Consider the following 7,713-nt stretch of genomic DNA (forward strand, 5'->3'; position numbering starts at 1 on the left):
GTCACAAATGGAGCTGAGCTTTCACCTTGAAAGGAGGGAATCAAACGTGTGCGCGGGGACTGCTGGAACCTCAAGGTGTCACTTGATACTTTCGTTTCGGAAATAATTCAGCCCCTCAGCAGCGATGTCTCTCCCAGGCGACCGGCTCAGACCCAGCTCGGAGCTTGGAGAAGAAATCCAAAGTCCCAACAGAATCAGCTCTGCCGTTATTTTCTTCTTTCATATTTATTTTATGCTATCTTATTGTATAATCTATTCTACTTTTATTTTTGCTTTTATTCTTTTTTGTTTTCAATTTTTTTCTTCTATTACATTGCTTTTTTCTCTATTCCCACCCCCCATCTTCTTGACTTCAGATCCTAACTTATGGTCTCCAGTGTGTTGTTTCTATTGCATTTGTGGGTATCCCTCAGCAAATATCTTAATTCAGAAAGGAATCATGGTGAGGAGATTGTGACCTTTGAGGCACCTTGGTTTAGTACTTCAGCAGGAGCTGTATTTCTGAGACAGGGAACATTTCACAGGGCATGAGGAGTTGGATTAAAACAAAAACCAAAATCCATCTTCTCCTCCAGACAGACAAAGGGACAAATATTTCTCTTTTATCTTCCCCTTCTCCCCTGCCCCACCCTAAGAATGTGCATAAATAGTATTAAAACTAAAACACCAAGGGGGAAAAAAAAAAAAAACAAACAGAAGAGTTTCAAGCTGGCCTGGCCTGAGGCAGAACTACTTGATATTCTTGCATATACATCCGCTCAGTTTTACTGTGCCTGACAGCACGTAAAAGGCAGAGGCATTCAATGTAAACATCGATGTAAACATGAAATCTCTTATTTCACAAGGGATGACTCTTCTCTATTAATCTCTTTTCCTTATTGAAATATTTCCCCCTTTGTTGGCTGGTGTCTTCTATTTTTGTTTTGTTGCAGAGCTGAAATGGAGAAAGTCGGTGGAATATGGGTATGGTCTCTAGGGGAAGTGTGAGTTTTGATTTAATGTTTTGGTCATCTTTAGCTAGAAGTAGTGATACTCTCCTGACATGTATTACCAACAGCTAGATGTGGCCGTGAATTGCAAGCTAGCCAAGAAGTCAGTTCAAGTTTGCTTTACAAAACCTCTGACTGCAGTTTATTCTCCTCAAAGTGTGTGCGAGATCTGCCCACGTTTTTGGATACTGAATGTGTAGGTAGGTTTCAGTAACTTCTACAAGCAATTAACTCTTCATCTTTCTTGCAGAGAAAGTATGTCAAGTGTGTGGGGTAGATATACACTTTGCATATTCTGGTGCCCTTCTGGGAGCTGAAGAATAAAGGTTGTTTGTTTGTTTGTTTGTTTTCTTTCTACATGTGGAGCAATTAGCACCATGGAGAAGGAGACAGCTCTGCAGCATTTGTAACCCAGCAAGTCATTGGGAAGCTCTTGCATGTTATTTCAGCTTCTCCCTTTAGGAAGGAGGCTCCTACAGCACAAAGCACTTGGCTGGTGTTGGTTCCTTGTAGCCTGTTGTAACTTGGACTGGAACCTAATCACAGGAGAATGATTTTTTTTTTTAAAGTTGAAACCTGGTGAAAATAGATTCTGGAATTGCAAGCAGATTCTTGATGTAGCATCTGACTTGTTGCACTATGTGAGGCATCATTCCTTGTTCCTGTCCTTTCTTGGGAAGAATATTAACTGTGAGAGAACAAAGACGAGTAATGAACTCCCAAGGGCAGTGGAAGTCAACTGTGGCCTCACAACAAGCACAGCCTATAAGTCCCCCAGCTCCCTGTCCAGCCTGTTTTAGGGGCAGTTTTATGAATCCTACCTGGAGTTCAGCTGTGATATAAATGCACATGGGCAAGCTAGGCAAGAACTGCTTAATTTAAGTAATTTGTTTTGACACCCGTCTTCTAAATTTCTTCTGACTCCCTGCTGCTGCCGCCACAAGACTCTTTATGCTATCAGTGTGCAATTCCACTTCCTAATTTGTCAAATGACTACTCCAGCAGTGAAAAGGAACCCACAAAGGCTCTGTACAATGAAAATTATTTATTGCTATCAGTTGAAAATTAGCCCTCCCATGGATATGTTGGGGGTGATAAAATTTAATTCTTTGCTCATTGTTGAAATGTCTGGTAGCACTAAACAGGGAGATGTCAAAAATCATTAGGAAAACAATATCTTATGAAAGGCACTGTAGTTCCAAAGTCGCTGTCTGCTCCCCACCCTGCGTGGTGAATTCCATAGTTTACTAGCTGCCTGTTGGTGTTCTTGTTTCACTGATCTTTGCAATTGGCCATGGATTTGTGTGCAAAATTCAGTGATGTGATTAGCTCAGTGCATTTTCACTCTACCCTTGCTTTGCAGCACCCAGTTACCTCAGCTGTGGAGGCAAAACTGTGGAACTCTTTTGTGATCTGGATGAAAGAACTGCTCCCATGTAAAAATACTCCTGGAACTGTTTTATTTTTCTTGTACTTTGATACAGTTCCAGCAATCTCACTGATACTTGTTCTGCTACTACAGCTACAGGGGCAAAAAACCCCACAATGTCTGGAGGAGGAAGAGAGGATTTTGTAACGAGAAAGAGCTGGGTGTATGGCTGGGCTGGGAACACTTGAATGGGATACTAGTCCTCATCTGACCTGGAGACAGAGCTGTGCTCTGGCACTGATTAGTTACCACCTTGGACATGGCAGTGCAGAGCTGCTCTAGCAGGATGTTCAGGGCCTTTATCAGGTGACTGCAGACTGCTTTGCACTGTCCAACTTGCTGTCTTTAAATGCAAAACACCCAAGAGTCACTAAGGCAGAAAAGGCAAACCCGTGGTACCTCCACCACGTTTGGAAGCTGCTGCTCTAAGTGAACACTTTCTTCCACTTTCCTGTTTTTCTTCATCTGTTTAATCTGCATCTGTAGAAAGCTGGACAAGACTTTTACAATCCAATCCAGGATCATTACATCTCAGTGAACAAATTCACATCTATTGGTGGTATATCTATTACCTCTCAGTATTTTATTTCATAGCAGAAGAGGCTGTTAGTTGGAAGGATGCATTGCCAGATTTATGTATTAAAGACACATGCAAAAGTGTTTACTTGAGAAAATTATTGTTGCTTTCCCCCTCACTTTTTTTTTGGTTCATTTGTTTTTGGTTTTAAGGGCTTTGACTTCTAACATTTTACCTAGAATTATCGTCTTCTAAAGCTGGTATTCCAGGGAATGAGGTATGATGAGCCAGACTCTTGGGTGGAGTTTAACGCTGTGGCATGTGTTTGGACTGATGGAATATAAGTAATTGGAAATGCAGGATATTTGGACACTCTTCATTTCTAGGGTTTAGTAAAGCTTCTTAGCACACTGTGCTTTAAATAGAAAAGAAGTTGAAAGAGCTCCCCTCAGACTGGAACTTCTCCAGCCCCTGTCTACTCTAAGGGTCTGGGCCAGGATCCTGGATTCCTGAAGTCTCATGTTGGAAGGGTGGCCGTATCTGACTCTGTGTTCTGATGGGCTGCCAGTGCTGACACCGCCCGTGTTGCTGCACGAGTGAGCTACAGGCCACAAATGCACATTGGCTGTAGCCACCTGTATTTGCACTTAACATTCATTGTGCTGCTGCAGCACAGCTCTCCTCCTGATGTACGTCCTGGCCTTCCCCAAATGAGAGCAGCTCATGTCAGTGCTGAAAAGAAGCTATTTATCACCTGAAAATACACACATTTTGAACATTTCAATGCATGTGTAAGTGCTAAATATCATTTTCTTATGAAATGGACAATATGTGCATTGGTCAGACAGCTTAGTCCACTTCTATTTATGAGGTCTCATAAAATACTGTTAGTTGTTTGAAATATTGTCAAATGGTTTGGGAAAGTTTATGGATCCTTATGGTAAAAGACATATCTGAAAGTCAGAATTGAGAACTCAGGGTGAAGGTAATCTCTAGTTTGATTTTTAAATCAACAAACAGTCCTCCCCTGTATTGCTGTCCTTTTTGTAAGGCATATATTTTTTTTCTTCAAAGCAATACCTATAATTATTTGTCTGGATGCCTGTTACGGGTCATAATATGAGTCAGTCATTAGGGATTGATTGATTTTTTTTTTGTAGTTTAGAGCCCAGAAAATGGTGACTAATTGGGATCATTTCTGGTTACTGAATTTACTGACAGTGGCAACCACTCAACGCTCTTTGCTTTACAAATATGGAATATCCAACCACTGTCCTGGCTCCTGCAGGTTGCCATGTAGAAGTGGGGTATGTGAAGGTTCTTGTGCCTTTTCCCAGAGATATATCTACCAGCTGGACTTGGAATCTCTCAGTTCTAGATGGCTAGAACAGCAAGCTTCAGGAATTGAAAACTTTGGGTCTACATGATAGGGCAAAATAAAGGCAAAAAGGGCTGAGAACAGCTATCCTCTCTGCCCGCTTGCCCTTGCAGGAGCACTGTTCACTCCTTGCTCTCTGTCCACCAGTTTTTCATGGCTATCTGAATTATAATAAACTCTAATCAATCCCCTCTAAAATGTTAAAGAAAAAGCCTGAATTTCTCTCTTCCCCAAGGCCTGGATGTTTTTCCCTGCTCCTTGCAGAAGTGCCCCAGTCACCACCCATCTGCTGTAGGCTGCTGTCTCTTTCTTCTGAAGATGCTCCCCTGCCTCTGAAGGAGTTCCAGCCTGTCACAGGTAATCTTTTCCTGTGATGCATCTGTTTAGCAAGCAGGAAAAGTAATGCCAAACAATAATGAAGTGGTGTGAGACCTCCCTGAAGAAACTCTCACCCCAGCAGAAAGATGTTTTATAATTTATGCCCAAAGCATTTATTTCTGTGTGCAGTGGAGAGTCGTGTGTGATCTATTCCTCTCCACGCTTTCTCTGTCCCTCCTAGCACTGTTTCTGGTGAGTGGGGCCTCTCTTACAGTTGCTGAATGCAATGCAAAAATACAAATCTGACAATTCCAGATCATCCTTTTGTGGCCGCTGTGTCTCAGTCTTTCACCCTCTCAGCCCACTCAGTTTGAACCCGCTGAGGGAAACTCAGTGATAGCACCTGAACACAGAAAAGCTTCAGCTGCTGAGGTAATCTGATAGAAAGAAAAATGTGTACAAATACTTCAGTTTTGAAAATGTTTGGAAACAAAGAAACTCTTGGAAGCTGAAGTCCTCATTTTGATGTAGCCTAGGGGGAAAAAAGTTAAAAAGTGGAAACATTAATGCAAAAGAAAATGGAAGGAAAGTTGGTTTACTGGGTGCAGGGCAGTGGTTTCAGAGAGTTCAGTTCTCAGAGGACCAGATCCAGGTACATCAGCACAGAGCTCTGCTCAAACTAAATAATTCCCACTGACAAACTGTGTAAAAATATGTCTGTTTTTTCTAGGGGAGCTACGGCTTAGTGTCTTAGTTCATTGGTTTATTTGTTGGTAGCAAAGTCATCCCTGCATGGTCCTGAGTTGTGTTCTGAGTAACAACATAAGGATGATGTATTTCATAGCATACAAAACAAATTTAAATTTGTGACTTTTGGGTTTGATTTTTAAAATTTATTGGACTTGTTAATTCACTGAGTTTAAAACTACCTTGAACCAGTTGGATTGGAAGAACCAACTTGCTTATATTTTTTGAGAAATGAATGCCAACAATAACATATTTGTTTATTCATCTTGTTTATTTTTTTTTTAATGAGTGGATGATTTTGACATGTCTTAGAGAAGTCAAATAAGAAAGAGTTTTTGTTCATGTGATATATAGTGCTTACAAAAGCTGAGAGCTTTAGCACTTTGTAGATTATGAATTTTAATTTATAATGCACGATCTATACATTATAAAGTGGATATGTAATGAGCAGAAGCAATATTACAGTTTTATTCATACTTCATCAGTCTGTTTCCTCTACCTCTGTCTCTATTTGAAAGATCACCTCAAAATAAGTAAGAGAAGCCTTTTGGCCATGTTCACTGAAGCACTGCTTAAGGAGCATCCCTTCCTACTGGGAATTAGACTAATTTTATCCAGGTATCTGCCTGGATGTCAGACTATTCTTTACTTGGAGGGCACTTGAGCTGAGGATTTTACAGACTGTGTGAAAGCAACGGCCCCGTCCTTAGGAGCAAAGATCTTACTGGAGACAGAAGTCAGTGCATGAGAGGAGAAGCCTGTGTGCATGTGTGGGGCAGGAAAGAGCAGGGAGAGGAAGGGTCAGGGTTACAATAATAATGATGTTCAGGTTCGTCTGGGTGCACTTCCTGAGTTCATTACTGCTCTATTTAAATATAACACCGCCCCATTTTTTCCTGACCAGCCTGTCCTTTAGCCCAGTGACTTATGTAATAAATGTGAAGCAAGGGAAGAGGAGATGTGATTAGCGAGGATTAGCATCTGTGAAGCTGGAGGAAGAAACAGCTTCTTTCTGGCAACCTGAGATTTGAGACAGAGCTGGGAGGCAATGCAGGACTGCAATAGGTTGCCTTTATTGACTGAGAGGAGGAGTGATACCAAGGGGCATTTGAAGCCATGACAAACACACAATGGTGATATTGGGGATGCAGGGCATTATTTTAAATGTGAGCTGTTATATAAAAATAAATATATACATACATACATATACACACACCCCCCTATATATGTATGTATGTTTGTGGTTTGGGGTTTTTTCTGTGCAAAATTAAAAAAAGATGAGCAGGCCTGAGCTTCACAATGGTGTTCAGTTTAGTCCCTTTGAAACACCTTTTCAGCCATCTACAATGCATTAGGTTTAACACTGAAAAAAAGTCAAGAAATGGAGCCCATTATTTATATTACAGTAATTCAAGCTCATGTTTGTAAAAACCTGGGTAGGGGGCATAAAGGAGAAGGCTGGAGGAAAGCTCAAATGAGAGCTCAGCCAAGCTGCATTCTAGGACTGCACCTCCTCGTTGTGAGAGATAACCTGACTGCTGCATATATGGAATTCAAAGTTGCTTGGAACTTCCTTTTCTAATAAATTGATTTCAGATTGAAATTTTGTCAGCTCCTAGTAGCTCCTTCTAGTGCCACACATTCATTGCATACAACATTGAAGGGCTTTTCTCTTAGCCTTTGGGTGTTATGTTAATGATTGGGGGAAGAACAAAGGGAAAAAATGTGACTACTGCTTAGAAAAGCCACCATCACCCACCACTCCAAACTCAGCGAGTAACAGCTTACTGGTCTTGCCAGCAATTAAGATACTTTGTAGTTGGCTTCTGAAATGCCTGAAACTGCTGTTGCTCTGTTTAAAAAAAAATGTGAACTAGGCACATAATTATTTTAAGCAATTATACCTTTTGCATTCCATCTTCCCCCCCCCCCCCCATTGTGCAAACCATAAATCTTCAAGTTCTGCAAATGTGTTCAGTTCTCCCCTGCCAACAGCATGAGGGAAACAACCTCTCATACAAAGGTATTGACCAAACACTTAATGCATTTTGCAAAATATTCCACTCTTTGCTGAAATTGTTGATCCTTGTTGGACTTCTACCAATTATTTTATCTTTTCTCCTTTTTCTTTTAAAATTTCTCCTCCGCTGCCAATTTTGGCGACCCTCGAAGAAGGTTCCCCAACATTCAGACAATCATAATTATTTTCCTTAAGTCAGCAGCAACACAGCATGACTTCTTCAGAATCAAGAGTAAAATTATGCTGTGTGAGAAGAGAAAGAGCACTGAGACTTCATAATGGAGATAGTTCTGGATCGGGTGATTACCTGGATTC

The sequence above is a fragment of the Coloeus monedula genome, assembly GCF_965178545.1.
Source record: "Coloeus monedula genome assembly, chromosome: 20".
Classification (NCBI taxonomy): Eukaryota; Metazoa; Chordata; class Aves; order Passeriformes; family Corvidae; genus Coloeus; species Coloeus monedula.